The 15240-nt window shown below is 33.7% G+C and overlaps 1 protein-coding gene and 3 long non-coding RNA genes across 4 annotated transcripts in view; 3 read left to right on the top strand and 1 right to left on the bottom strand.

The window, feature by feature from the left end:
• Window positions 1-15240, top strand: part of LOC123311814 (ATPase family AAA domain-containing protein 3A homolog) — a 178793-nt gene that overhangs the window by 39455 nt on the left and 124098 nt on the right. The window lies entirely within an intron of this gene.
• Window positions 704-929, top strand: LOC123311843. The gene is made up of 2 exons (XR_006537536.1): window positions 704-807; window positions 863-929. It is a non-coding gene; the product is annotated as an uncharacterized LOC123311843 (long non-coding RNA).
• LOC123311832 lies at window positions 6716-7177 on the bottom strand. Its single transcript, XR_006537526.1, has 2 exons — window positions 6970-7177; window positions 6716-6792 (listed from the first exon to the last, which is right to left on the bottom strand). It is a non-coding gene; the product is annotated as an uncharacterized LOC123311832 (long non-coding RNA).
• On the top strand, window positions 7188-7649 carry LOC123311829. The gene is made up of 2 exons (XR_006537522.1): window positions 7188-7395; window positions 7573-7649. It is a non-coding gene; the product is annotated as an uncharacterized LOC123311829 (long non-coding RNA).

Genomic DNA, 15240 nt, shown 5'->3' with positions numbered 1-15240 from the left:
AGATTGTGTGGATTGTTACTTGAGAATTCCTATCCGAAAACAATGGTGAACAAACTTCTGTTCTCTACATCAGATATACCGAGACATAGAGAAGAACCACCTCAGGATGTAGACATAGGAGAGACGCAGGTGGTGTATCGTAGTTTACCCAATATTCACAACCTTACAAACAAAATCAAGGATTGTTTCAGAGACCGCAAAGATTTAAGAATAGTTTCACAATGCAAGAAGAGAGTGTCCGACCTATACTCCAGGTTAAAAGACCCAGTGCCAGTGAGTCTGAGATCAAGTGTAGTGTATGAAATCGAATGTGATAGTTGCCATGAAACTTATGTAGGCCAAACGTCGCAATGGCTAAAAAACCGAATAACATTACACAAAAGTGACATAAGGACTAATAACCCAAGGTGTGCCCTCTCAACCCATGCAAACCGCCTTTCCCATAATATTGACTTTGATAACGTTAAAATTCTAGACACAAATTCCAACTATAGAAAAAGATGCATCTTAGAAATGATTAATATAAAAACTCAAAGAAGTCAAATTAATAAAAAAACAGATACGCAAGGTTTAAGTCCCATCTATGCTTATCTGTTAGAGTATACAAGAAACAGACCATTCTTCGATGGTCCAGTTGACGGTTAATAATAAAAATAAGACTCTATGTTCTGTACGTTTCTAACCTTGTTTTGTTTTTGACACTTCCAGTACATGTGATTGATTTATTAAGAAATTGTAGAAGCTCAAATTATTTTTAAGTTTTGATTTCATGACTATATTGCCGTATAACACTGGAGCTCGTATTCGGTAGGAGGTCTATGATGTTTTTGTTTGTCTGTTTTTTCATGGTATAATTTTACAGCTGCCCTGAGGAAGGAAACAACCGTTTCCGAAAGCTAGGCTATTATGAATAAAGAGTAAATACCTCATCAGTGTGTTGATCGACATCCCTTATTAAATAATATATATATATATATATATATATATATATATGGCTGATGTATTGCTGACATTCAAAAGAATATATATATATATATATATATATATATATATATATATATATATATATAATGTTGAGTTTGAATTGATTGGGCATCTAGGTCTTCAAAAAAGTTGTAAACAATTTTATTTTGTATAGTATAAACGTTTCGGCGCATCCGCCTTCTTCAGTATACATAAATCATAAATCGACATTGTTCATTTTTGCTCTTTTCTGGCCAAAACTTTCACAATATATATATATATATATATATATATATATATATATATATATATATATATATTCTTTTGAATGTCAGCAATACATTTTTAGTTATCAAACAATATAGCATATGTATGAGTTTTAGCAAAGGTTTGTGTAACGGGGTACCATACAATTTGGAGTATGATACAAGAGCTTAGGGAAAAACCTCAGTAAAAAAACCCTGTCTCCCCGTGAGAAGTGTAGTGATGACAAGTTTGTTTACAGAATAAGCTTTTAATACTGAAGGGCTTCCTTTCCATTGACATAAAAATTTCTTTATCCTCTTTCCATTTCGAAATAATATCTGAAACAAAGAAACAGAGCAGAAAACGAGAAAAAAAGTGAATAATAAAGCCTTCATCCAAACTTATTCCAAGACTTGATGATGACCGAAGAAAAAAATAAATAATCATAGGTACATAACTTGGTTTTCAATTGCATTGGGAGGAATATCATCTCTGCGTCAAAAATCTTCTGCTGATCTTAGTGGAGGATCACCCTCGTCGTTACAAATGCCTTCAGTATTCAAATTAATAATAGCCAAATCTTGCTTTTGACTGGGAGGGTCTTTCGACCAGGTCCAGTCTTCCAAGTGATGATTCTTCTATTCTTCAGTTGTTCGAGGAACGCTACAGGACCCTTATATTGGGGAATCAATTCGGGGAATATTTTCGAAAATGGCGGGCGAAGATGACGCAAGTGAAAGTGACTCTGTTAAAAGTAATAGAGAATATGAATTTAAATGTGTGAGACATTCGCCACGGTGTAGGTGTTCTCCAATTTCGGTCGAGATTTGTTAGTTCTTTGTTGTTCTTTGTGTGGAAAAAGGCTCTGCAGCGGTTGGGAGAAACCGTGAGTGAGGGTTGTGCTTGATTGTTGGGAAATATCATCGATTATAGACAATTATTGAATTTTTTTACGTATTACGCTTGTAAGATAACCAAGAGTTCAAATTCTGCATGCCGTCATCTGTGAACATATGAGGAGTGCAGATAACGATTATTTTGGGGAATTCCATGCAACACGTGATTCATAGACACATTCCTCACCTTTGTTTATTTTCCTTCGTGGGTTCACCTTGACTTGACCTGGACCTTCCTGTCTATGTTTATAAAATAAAGTCTCCCTGGTCGGTCTCAGTGGAGTGAAGCGTGTGTCCTTTGTGTTTTATTCCTTTGAGCCTTTCATTATACATGCTCAGTTTTCACTTGGTTACGCTATTTGGGATACATACACCATAATCAAAAATAAATAAACCATACAATAGAGGAATTGTTCACAACATCACAATTAAGATTAAAATGACCAACCAACAGGTCGAGGAGATTACACTGAGACAGATTTTAGACGAGATAAGGGACGGTAAGGAGGAAGTTAAGGATTACATATCCGCCACTGAAACGAAGTTATTGTTAGAGATCCAATCATTGAAAAAGAGGAACGAAGAACTGGAAACAGAGAATGAAAAGTTGAAGAACAGGTTAGAGAAGACGGAGCGCCTACAGAAAAAGAAAAATATAATCATTTTTGGTCTTGAAACGAATTCTAAATTAACATCGAAATATATCAGCACTGAATTAAACCGATTATTGAAAACTCGAGTTGAGACATCAGAAATTAATGATTGTTACAAGTTGGGGGATCTTCCAAATAGTCCTATCAAGGTAGAGTTCGTTTCTTATCAAACAAAAAAATATATATTCGATCATACTAAGAATCTGAGGGGTACTGCTGTGTCAGTTGCTCATGACTTGACACCTCAACAACGCCAGGAAAACAAGAAACTAAGGTCCTTTTTGCTAAAAGCTAGAAAGGATTCGACAGAGAGAACCTTTATCAAAGGTAATAAATTGGTGATAGGTCGAGGAGTATATGACCTGACAGACCTAGAACGCGAAGAAAGGACTGAAGGACGAATTACTACATCGGATACTGCATCCTCAGAGTACAGTGGTGGCAAAGGAGTAGAGGGTTCTGCACTGATGAACTCTGCGCCTGAGCCGTCGAAAAAAAAAGAGAATACCAGTTTCGTAAAATTGTTGATACCATCTGAAGCACCCAACAGGAAGTATATGCTAAGGCATAGATCCACAACAGAAAAAGATAATTAATTGGAAATAATTTATCATACACCTATGTCTTTATCCCAATATATATATATATCAATATAACTCCTCTAAATAGACGATACAACATATAAGTAATAAATAGTTTATTTTCACTTCGACACAATTGCACATTTGTGGGTTTTCATCATGAATCGTTTCATTAAGGATTACGACAGCCTTGCGTATGATACAAAAATAATAACTAACTTAGAACATATTAAAGATTATAGCTTCATGGAAAGTCTCAGTATATTTCATATGAATGTAAGAAGTATCTCAGCAAATTATGATGAATTTGTTTTGTTTCTGGAGTCTGTTCAGACTACTTTTGATATCATTGTCCTCACTGAGACTTTCCAGATACAAAATATAAATATGTATGGAATTGTTGGTTATAGCATGGCCTACAATGAAGGCGATTACAACCAAAACGATGGTGTCTTGGTATATGTGAAGCATGGTATATCTTTCCACTATAAAATAATTGAGCTAGGGGAAATTAAATGCATGGATATAGATATTGAATGTTCAAATAAGGAGAATATTAAATTAACAGCGATATATAGGTCTCCAAAAACATGCGTACATACGTTCAATTTGAATCTCAGTAGATATCTAGAACAAATAAATGCAAAACAGCATATACTCATAGGAGATATAAATATTAACCTTATGTCCCAAGAAAATTTTGTGGAAGACTATAAGAATATCATGTATTCAACAGGTTTTATATCGGTTATAAATAAACCTACACGCCCTAGCAGTAAGAGCTGCCTAGACCACATATTTATAAAAAGAACATGTACGCAAGATGATATATATGATAGATGTAATGCTTGCATAATACACCACTTAATAACAGATCATTTCCCAACGATGATATCCTTGAATGTTTCAGTAAACAAATCAAAAGGAAGAGATAAACCAAAAATAAAAAGCTATATTAACTATAAAAAGTTGAGGAGTGATCTCGAGAGGGAAAATTGGTGTGAGATTTATCAAGGAAATGACGCAAATATGATGACCAATTCATTTATTCAGATCATTACAAATTATATTGAAAAAAACACACATAAGAAAACAATAAAAAATAAAAACATTCAACGGAAATTATGGATCACAGATTCTTTGATAAAATTGATAAATGAAAAAAATAAACTCTATTTGAAACTAAAAAATGACCCCAACAACGAAATATTGAAAAATCAGTATTCTAAATTGAAAAATGAAATACAGAAGAGAATTAAAATTGCTAAAATGGAATACATAAAAAAAATTGCTGAAACTAAAAACTCAGAATCCAAAATTGTATGGGACCAGGTCAAGACTGTCTGCGGTGAATCCAGGAAGGAAACATCGATAAAATGCATTAGAATCCATGGAGAAATTACTGAAAACAAAAATATTATAGCCAATGCATTCAACCAACACTATAGTACCATAGGGCAAGTATATGCGAGTAATATTGAAAATGTTGAACACCCAGCGGAAAATAACCCTATTCAAGGGAAAACATTTTTTTTATCTCCCACAGACAGATTTGAAATAGAAACGATAATGGAAACGTTAAAGGAAAGAAAAGCTCCTGGGCACGACGGTATTAGGACCGAGATCCTTATTGAAATAAAAAAGGAAATTTCGGAACCCTTAACACATATCATAAACCATTGTTTCGTCACTGGATGTTTTCCGGACATATTGAAGTTGGGAGTTATCAAACCCTTATACAAGAACGGCGATAAGCTTGAAATGGTCAATTATAGACCCATCTCATTGATATCCAACTTTGCGAAAATAATGGAAAAAATAATATACAAACGCATGATGCAATTCCTTCTCGAAAATAAAATAATACATGAAAACCAGTATGGATTCATGAGCGGTAGATCTACTGAGGATGCTATCAGAAAATTAACAACCAATATTTATGAATATCTAGACAAACAAATTCCTTCTCTTTGCATCTTCGTAGATCTTGCTAAAGCATTTGATACCGTCTCACATGAAATTCTGTTGGATAAACTTGATAGATGCGGATTCCGGGGTAAGATTCATGACTTATTAAAGAGTTACCTATCGAATCGTAAACAGGTTGTTGAGATCGATGGAAAAAGAAGCGAAGAGAAGTGTGTCACTTACGGTGTTCCGCAGGGTACGGTGTTGGGGCCACTCTTATTTCTAATATATATTAACGACTTGTTTAAGGTTCCCTGCAACGGAAATATTATCGGTTTTGCAGACGACACCGTGATCATATTTCAAGCAAACTCCTGGGATGAACTGAAGAGTAAAACGAAGAACAACTTTATACTAGTGAAAAATTGGTTGCAGTATAATAAACTTACTCTGAATGTGGATAAAACAAAATATGTTCCGTTTGCATCATATGAGAGTGGCTTGCCAAAGTATGGAAACATCGACATAGACACAAATACAAGTATACCAGCAGCAAAAAGTGCAAATTACCTTGGTGTGATAATTGATTGTCATTTGAGATGGGATAAACATGTGGAAAACTTGACCAGAAAATTGAGAGGAATAATTTATAAATTCAAAGCTTTAAAAAAAGTCTGCATGCAAGAAAAGTATTTGATAATGATCTACAATGCTCTTGTTGAAACACTAATTGGTTACGGGATAGTGGGATGGGGCGGAATTTACGATTGTCATTTAGAAAGTCTGAATAAAGTTCAAAAATGGATACTAAGAATCATATATAGTAAAAGAATAACATACCCTAGTGAGCCTCTATTCCAAAAATCCAAAATACTCAACATCAGGAAATTATTCATTCTAAAAATGGCCGTAAGCGTGTTCAAGGGAAAGATACCATTAAATAACGTAGATTATGAATACCAAACAAGAAATAAAGATAGAACCTACTATACCTCAAAATGTTTTAAGCGAATAGGACAGAGATCAGCTCAATTCCTTGTTTCTAAAGTATATGCAGTGATCCCAATTCAGTTGAAAAAAATTAGAAATTATAAGAAATTTAAGAGGACAACCAGGGAATGGCTAGTTCAGTTGAACATAAGAGAAGCAAATGATTTAATTAATAAATTCAATGAATGAAACAAAATACATCAGAACATCCAACTATAATACCAAATACTCACCGATTATGACGAAACATTCTCACCGATTAGGACAAATATACTCACCGATTAGGACAAACTACTCACCGATTATGACAGGATAATTTCACCAATTTGAGCAACGTAAAACCCGGTTTGGACTTTTGAATAAGAGCCAGGAGTGCCTTCACAGTGAAGTGAATGTTAGGAAAGATTTATTTATGTTTGAAATTATATATTGTAGAATTAAATTAAGTTATAATTAATAGTTACACACAAGAACACAATTTTCAGTCTTAGGAACACTTTATTTACAATTTATTCACGCAGCAACGTTTCGAGAAAAATTCTTCTCTTCTTCAGGCTGAAATTACAAGAATGGTATGAACAAAATAGATCTAAATACCAGGACAATCCAGAAACTAAATTCAAGAACAGAGCAACAAAACAATGCAACTACAGTTTACGAACAACAATAGTGGAACAACAAAGACTAAGAACAATGACAAAAAACTATCAGAGGAAAAATCCACCAACTCACCTTATGAATAATGAATTAAAAATCGTCTGAAAAATTCAAACTCGTAAAATCATTCGAAAAAAGCAGGTTCATCTCGGGGTCTCAAATTAACGTGACGTACAGGTAGGTATGGACGCATTGATATGAATGAAACAAGAACATCGCACATACGCGGTCGGAATGCGTGCACTCGAGAAAAACTATTTATTTATTTCCTTTATCAAATTCGAATACGTATTCGAATTTGATAAAGGAAATAAATAAATAGTTTTTCTCGAGTGCACGCATTCCGACCGCGTATGTGCGATGTTCTTGTTTCATTCATATCAATGCGTCCATACCTACCTGTACGTCACGTTAATTTGAGACCCCGAGATGAACCTGCTTTTTTCGAATGATTTTACGAGTTTGAATTTTTCAGACGATTTTTAATTCATTATTCATAAGGTGAGTTGGTGGATTTTTCCTCTGATAGTTTTTTGTCATTGTTCTTAGTCTTTGTTGTTCCACTATTGTTGTTCGTAAACTGTAGTTGCATTGTTTTGTTGCTCTGTTCTTGAATTTAGTTTCTGGATTGTCCTGGTATTTAGATCTATTTTGTTCATACCATTCTTGTAATTTCAGCCTGAAGAAGAGAAGAATTTTTCTCGAAACGTTGCTGCGTGAATAAATTGTAAATAAAGTGTTCCTAAGACTGAAAATTGTGTTCTTCAATTATTTTGGAACGATACACCTTACATATATAGTTACACACAGATTATACTATATCTGGTATGATCTCTGTAACGTAAACCATGTTTATAGATGAATAAACATTATTATTATTATTATTATTATTATTATTAAATGCATCCAATGCAGAAGAAAGGTTGTGGAACCGATCAAGTGCTACAAGTGCTTAGAAAATTTCCACCCCAAATGTATGGAACAGGCTGCAAATCAGAAATCTACAACTTGCAAGCACGAAGAAGCCAATATCCACAAAATGGCGAGAGAAATTGGAGAATTACAAAAGGATAACAATATTTTGAATATTGAAGTAACATACCTCAGAGAGTTACTAAGGGAATCACAAGAAAAGAACAAAATACTTATGGAAAATAATACTCTACTCATGGATAAGATAAAAATACAAGAACAGGAAATCATAAAAAACAAAAATTTGATCAAGGTTAAAACCGTAAACAAAGGAGAAAAGATCGGCAATCAACAACAAAGTGAACAAAGGCGAGATAATAAACAACTCAAACAAGGACAGAACATAACAACAGAAGAGATTACATACGCAGAAAAGACAGCGACTCGGACAGCGATGACAGCTCCAGGAACACTGGGACTACCACCAGTATCACCTTCCAGACCTAACCAAACAAATACGTCAGAAATAAGTCAAATCAGCCAAAACAAAGAGCAAATTTCAATGCATAAAGATAATGAATGGAAAACGATTATTAATTCTAGAAACAAGAATAGAAGAAATATAATATGCACAGGTACTAAAATAACAAATAATTCGTTAATGAAGGGAGCAGCAAAACGCAGATGGATCTACGTAGGGAGAATACAAGGGAACAATATATCTGAACAGCAAATCAAAGATTATCTTCAAGGAATCAACAAAGACGAAGAAATAGATGTGAAAAAACTGAGCACACAAGGAAATAATTCAGCATTTAGCGTTGGAGTTTGCACAGAAGAACTGTATAATTCAGTATGCAATCCTGCAGTATGGCCAGAAGGTGTTGTAGTGAGAGAATTTTCATTTCGAAACTTATTTCGAAAACCCAAGACCCATACAGAATAACCCAACATCAGCAAATAAACAGCATAGTGCAAGCTACAATCTCATGCATATAAATAAGCAATCTGAACATGCGAAAACATTGGATATGATTAAGGTATTTCACATAAATATACAGTGCCTGAGCACATCTTTCGATAGACTCTTGGATTTCAACAGTGGAGCAGAAATGGATTTTTTGGCAATAACAGAACATTGGCAAAGTGATGAACAATTGAAGGGCTATTACATTGATGGTTATAGACAGATCTCTAGTTTCTGTAGGGCGGAAAAAAAACATGGTGGTGTCGTGATTTATTCAAGAAACAAGCATGTATGTAAAAATAGGTTGGACATTTCCAACCTTTCTGTATCTGGGGTTATTGAATGCTGTGCAATTGAATGTTGTTTGAAGAAGGGTTTGAAATTGTTTATTTTGTGTATCTATAGACCAGATACACCTCCTACTGCTGATATTGAACTATTTTTTGAGAGATTAATTGTGATTCTCCAGATTATAGGAAATAATGAAATTGTTATTGTGGGTGATTTCAATATCGATTTACTAAATGAGAATGATAAAAATTGTAAGTTATTAGTCACAATTATGGAAGGTTTCAATATAAATATTCTTGTTAGGGAACCTACAAGAATAACTTGTCACTCTGCTACATATCTAGATAATGTTTGTACTAATATAGAGGGAGGTTCAGTTCAGGTAGTTCAGCCTCATCTATCAGATCACTTGGGACAGATTTTTTCCCTTGAAACTTGCAGTAAGCTTCATTCGATTCCTTCTAAGAAGAAAATAAGAAATTTCAGCAAGAAAAATTTATCAAATTTCATGGAGAAATTGTCAGTTTTCAATTGGTCTCATTTGTATGATTTTGAGGAAAGTGATACAGATGCTATGTGGAAATTCTTTTATGACAAGTTTAATGAAATGTTTCAATGTTCTTTTCCCTATGTTACTGTTAAAACTGATGATGGGTGTAAATTCAAAAGAAATTTAATTTCCACATGTTATAAGGATCCGCTATTGCTAGATCTTAAGCAGAAGCTAGATCTTCTCTATGTGATCTCACAATTCAAGCGTGAATATTTATACCAATATAGGTGGATGAAAAATATGTATGATAAACAGTTGGTATATTTGAAACAAACTTATCTTGGTGAGAAAATTCGGAATTCAAGTTGTAAAACGAAGACAACATGGTCTTTGATAAACTCATTAACTGGAAAGAATAAAGTTTCGCAGAAAATTGTACCAAGAGGTAACCCTAAAGATGTAGTAAAACAATTCAACAACCATTTTATTAATATTGCTGCGAATATTAACACCCAACCTGGAACTGAGCAATCGACAACTAAGACTAGATGTGTGGATAAATCCTTTTTTGTTTTCGAAATAGAAAAAGCTGAAATATTTAAAGCAGTTAAGCAATTAAAGAATTCGTTTTCTTCCGGATATGATGAAATACCCGGTGTTGTCATTAAAGAGGTTATACATCTGATTGAAGAACCACTGAGGTATTTAATATATAGATCCTTTGTTGCTGGAACCTTTCCATGCAGCTTGAAAATTTCATTGGTGACACCTTTGTTTAAATCTGGTGATATTGATGATGTCTCAAACTATAGGCCTATAAATTTGCTGACAACATTCTCAAAGATTTTTGAAAAGATTCTTGCGATGCGTTTAATAGCCTTCCTCAGGAAACATCAAGTATTCTCCTCATGTCAACATGGATTTATGCACAAAAAAAATACGACTACTGCTATTTTTGAACTCACAAATACTGTCTTGAATGCAATAGAGAAGGGAAATATTCCTGTTGGTCTTTTTTTAGATTTGTCGAAGGCCTTTGATTGTGTTAATCATGAAAAACTAATAAAAAAATTGGAAACATGCGGAATAAGAGGTAAACAACTTGATCTTATAAAAAGTTATTTGAAGGATAGAAAACAAAAGGTTCGAATCGTAATAGACTCTGAAACATTTATCTCTGATGAGGGAGATATTATTTGTGGAGTACCACAGGGCAGTGTATTAGGCCCTCTCTTGTTTTTAATCTATATTAATGATCTTCCATTTTACATTGATCAATCACTTAATATATTTATATTTGTAGATGATACTAATATAGTCTAAATTTTGAAAGATTTGAGTAGGGTGACAATTGAATTGAATGATGTCTTCATTAGCGTGAAGAACTGGTGCCTTAGCAATGATTTAAGCTTGAATGCAAGTAAAACAGAGTGTGTTATTTTTCATACAGATAGAGCTAGCTATGAATTACCTTGTGAAATAAAGCTGGATGGTGTATGTGTTACGGTATGCAACTGCACCAAATTTCTTGGGGTTCACATGGACTGCAATGTAAAGTGGAAGGTTCATGTTGAGTCTCTAGAAAGAAGACTTAACTCTGCTATCTATTCCATTAATGTATTAAAAAGGTCGGTTGATGTATCAACTTTGAGAACTGCATATTTTGCAAATATTCAATCAATATTATCATATGGTATTGTCTGCTGGGGAAATAGTTCATTTTCTGATTCTTTATTCGTTAAACAAAAAATTGCATTGAGAACTATGCTAGGTATGAAGTACAGACAGACTTGTAGAGGTGTTTTCCGGATGAATAATATTCTTACCCTTATGGGTCTTTACGTATATAACAGCATTAAATTTCTCATACAGCACCCAGATATTTTCGAAGAATTTAGAAATGTGAACACTAGGACCAGACAGATTGTGAAATATATATACCCAATACATAGTCTAACACTGACACAAAATAATGCACAGTATATGTGTATTAGGTTGCTTAATTCCCTGCCTGTAAAATTTCATACTATCGAAGTTGAGAAAATGTTTTTGAAAAAGTTGTTTAAGTTTGTAATTACTTGTGAACCATACAATGTTAATGAATTCTTGGAATTTGTAAGGTAAACAAACACATGGTTGTGTAGGGTTTATATTGTTTATATTGTTTATTTGACATTTTTTCTTGTATTCGTGAATACTAAGAGATGAATAAATACTATCTATCTATCTATCTAATCATCTCCCATATATATACCAGTGGTTATTCAGTAGGAAATTGAAAAAACGGGGAAGAAATTCAAAAAACTTCTGACACTTTATTGGCAATTTGTCAAAACTAATTAAGAAGTTCGAACACAATTTTGAATGAATAGAGCAAATTTACCGGTGAAAAATACTTGAATTATGAAGAATTATTGAATTCACGATTATTTTCGTTCATGAAGAAAGTGAAAAGAATTGTACGGTAGTGTTGTATCGAAAAAGTAACGTGAATGCAGTGATAGGAATTGGCTCGGGAATTGGTTAATCAATGGAAGCCCCATTGAGCTTCGGATTCGTCGTCTACTAAGTGAGTGAAGAATTTTCAACTGTATGTCCAGTTGTGAAATATTATCGATCTTAATTGCAAACATATCACAGAATTGAATTGTAAATTTAAAAATTCATTCGATGAGGTTAAGACATAGAAATACCAAACGAGAAGAAGTCCGACTCCCGTACTAAATTTATTGACACTGTTTGTAATCTATGATTTCTAGGCACTACAACAGCGCTGCTCCAAAATCGCACCGACGGAAATCGGAACTACTGCTCTGCGGCATCGGTCGTAGGTGGCAGGCCAAAACCTATTCATTCGATTTGAAATTTTGAACCCCAGTAGACTTTGCGTCGTCTTAATTGTAATTCACAAATGAAACTATTTCATTCATTTGCAACAAAACTAAAGATACTACATTAGGTACCGATAAATTGATGACAAATTTGTTGATTGAAAAATGAATCGTGATTGTAAAATTATTCAAGTACAAATTATTGGAAAATAAAATAAGAGAAGTTTAGGAAGGAGCGGAATTTTTATTGACCCTTAAACCATATCTCTAAGGAGTTGTTCTGCAGAAAATGATATTGGTTAGGAATATAACGACATAACCAGACATTAAACCAGAAATGAAATATAGGTATTCTTGTAATTGCTCCTGTTGACTGAATATTCGAAGTCTTCTCACCGGTAAACTCTCTGTTTCTTCTGGTAAACCATTTTCGAGAAAAATTTGTTGAAGGAATGTTGAGTTTTCAAATACTGAAAATACATCCATAAATAAGTAGGTACTCAGTTGCAAAATTGTACTTCATCTCAAATTAGTAGGATTTTCATAAGAATAACGCTTGGTTTTGTATGAACTTTGGGTATTCAACTCGGTCGTATTCAAACTCAATGGTATTATTTTTTTGAACGAATATGATATAGAATCATATTTTCCAACTTTTTCGACAACCCAAAAAGCACTCCTTGTGGCCAAGCGGCCTCAGGTTTAAAGAATAGCCACAATTGAGTTGGAGTGATTTTGGAGACAGCGGTCTCATCGAACCGCTGGCCTTAAACCGAGTCAACTTTAAACGTGTTAAAATACAATTTTTCTTTGAAAAACTTATACTTTCTCAAGCCATCGGTGAGCAGACAAATTCCAAGCTTCATGATTACACAAACATAATTATCAAAAAACCAATCACTTACCAGTAAAGCAAGAAACTAGTCAAACAAATTATTGTAGAAATAAGAACATTTCTTGGAAAAACTTCGCCAAAATAAATCTGTCATCAGAACAGTATTTCATGCATTGAAAATCTATGTAGGATTTCTATCAAAGATATTATTTTTGATTTCTATAGTAACACGACTCGACTCTAGCGCCCCAAAGTAATCGCACCGACTGAAGTGCGAACTAAAGCGGTTGCATTTCTGCCTATATAAGTTGGAAGGGGTTGGTTAAGATGTCTAAAATACTGGTGTGTGCACTTGTCACTTTTTGCATGCATCAACATTTTAGAAAATCGGGGATATGGGATCAGTTTCGTGCCGGCGCCACTATGTCATTTGCTTCGGTCTATCCTTGTTTTACCAAAGGAAGTCGAATGATACTGTCTCGTTTTATTTTGTTTTGCGTTGATATCGAACATCGATCAACCAAAGATATAACATATGTAATATCTTTGCGATCAACGAATTCAAAATATGAACTGGCCCATTTTGTCAGCTGTTAAGGAATATTTGTCACTTACAGTTTAATTTTCGTTGCAAAAACAATTCTGTCAATATTTCAACACTATCGAATGAGTGTTCGAAGGAGTATTTACTATTCTTATTCAAGATAATTTTCGTTTCACAAATTGAATTCATGAGGGGGGTAATTCAATATGATTTTAATAAAACACAGTTGATTGGTCAAATGTTCAATATATTCAGTTGACGGAAAGGGAATTTTCACTATATTTACTCATGAAGAATCTTTGAAGAACAGACTAGAATAGATTTATGTATTTCTGTTTCTCAATACATGCCCACAATTCACATTACGTATTTCCAATACGGTTTTTTTGAAATATTGCTGAAGTTGCCATAAAACTCAGCTATATCCTTCCCGAATGTCCGTTCATCTGATTTGGTTCTGCCTCAAATTACACCGAATTCTTAGCTGTAGTTCTGATTCTCCATACAGAAAACTGAACTTACTGAACGACATGTTGAATAAATGAATGTTCTACACCCCTTTCTCGAAACTAATACATTTTCACACACACTATAATCGCTTATAAATACAACATATTCGTAAGTCGTAGGAGAGTATTCAAATTATTTTCAAATATCAATTGACAATGCTTTGTCAACTTCTAAACAGCGCTACCTACAGTGGAAAAAACGAAACTGATCCCATATCCCCACGAAATTAAAAACAAAATCGAATCAGTGAATACACCAGAGTTTTGGACATCGTAGATGAGGTTCACATTATTTAATGTCAAATGTCATTCAGAACAGACTTAACATTGAACCTTCGAAGTGGCGTAACTTTTGAGCATAGGTTTCCTAAAGTTGAAACCACTTTTTTTGAACTCAGCTCGTCAAAATATACATAATAAAATAAAAGAATTACAAAAATCGACTTCCGCTAAAGTGTAGGCGGACTAAAAATCGATTTTCTATAAAGTGTAGTCGAGCCTAGCAAATAACATAGATAGTTCTTTTTCATCACTCAGTGTTTCCAATGTTGTAATTACAGTGTCATGAAAGTCGGGCAGCGACAATAAAATATGAGTCAGTTTGTCAGCTTCTTCTAAAGTTGTTTCTGTAGTTTCTAGCTTAGTTATCAAGGTATCAAACTTCATCATAAAAGATTGTAGGTCTTCATCTTTGCTGCATTTCAATGTAAATAATTTTTTCCGTAGAAACAACTTATTAAATAATTTTTTTTCTCGAAAACTCGTTCCAAAGCGTCGATCATTTCCATTGAAGTTTTGCGTTTATTTATTATATCCAGGTACTTGTCTGAAATTTATTCTGGGAGGATTCTGCATTTCCTGAAACTTTTTAGAGTTTTCACTCCCAATCTCTGAAACAAAATAAAAATTAAAAAATGAAATAAACGATTTGCTCCTGCGTAAAATCTTGCACTAATTTGTCAGG

Source organism: Coccinella septempunctata, chromosome 4 (genome assembly GCF_907165205.1).
Source record: "Coccinella septempunctata chromosome 4, icCocSept1.1, whole genome shotgun sequence".
NCBI classification, from domain to species: domain Eukaryota; kingdom Metazoa; phylum Arthropoda; class Insecta; order Coleoptera; family Coccinellidae; genus Coccinella; species Coccinella septempunctata.
The sequence above is the reverse complement of the archived record's forward strand: the minus strand, read 5'-3'. Positions and strand labels throughout refer to the sequence as shown.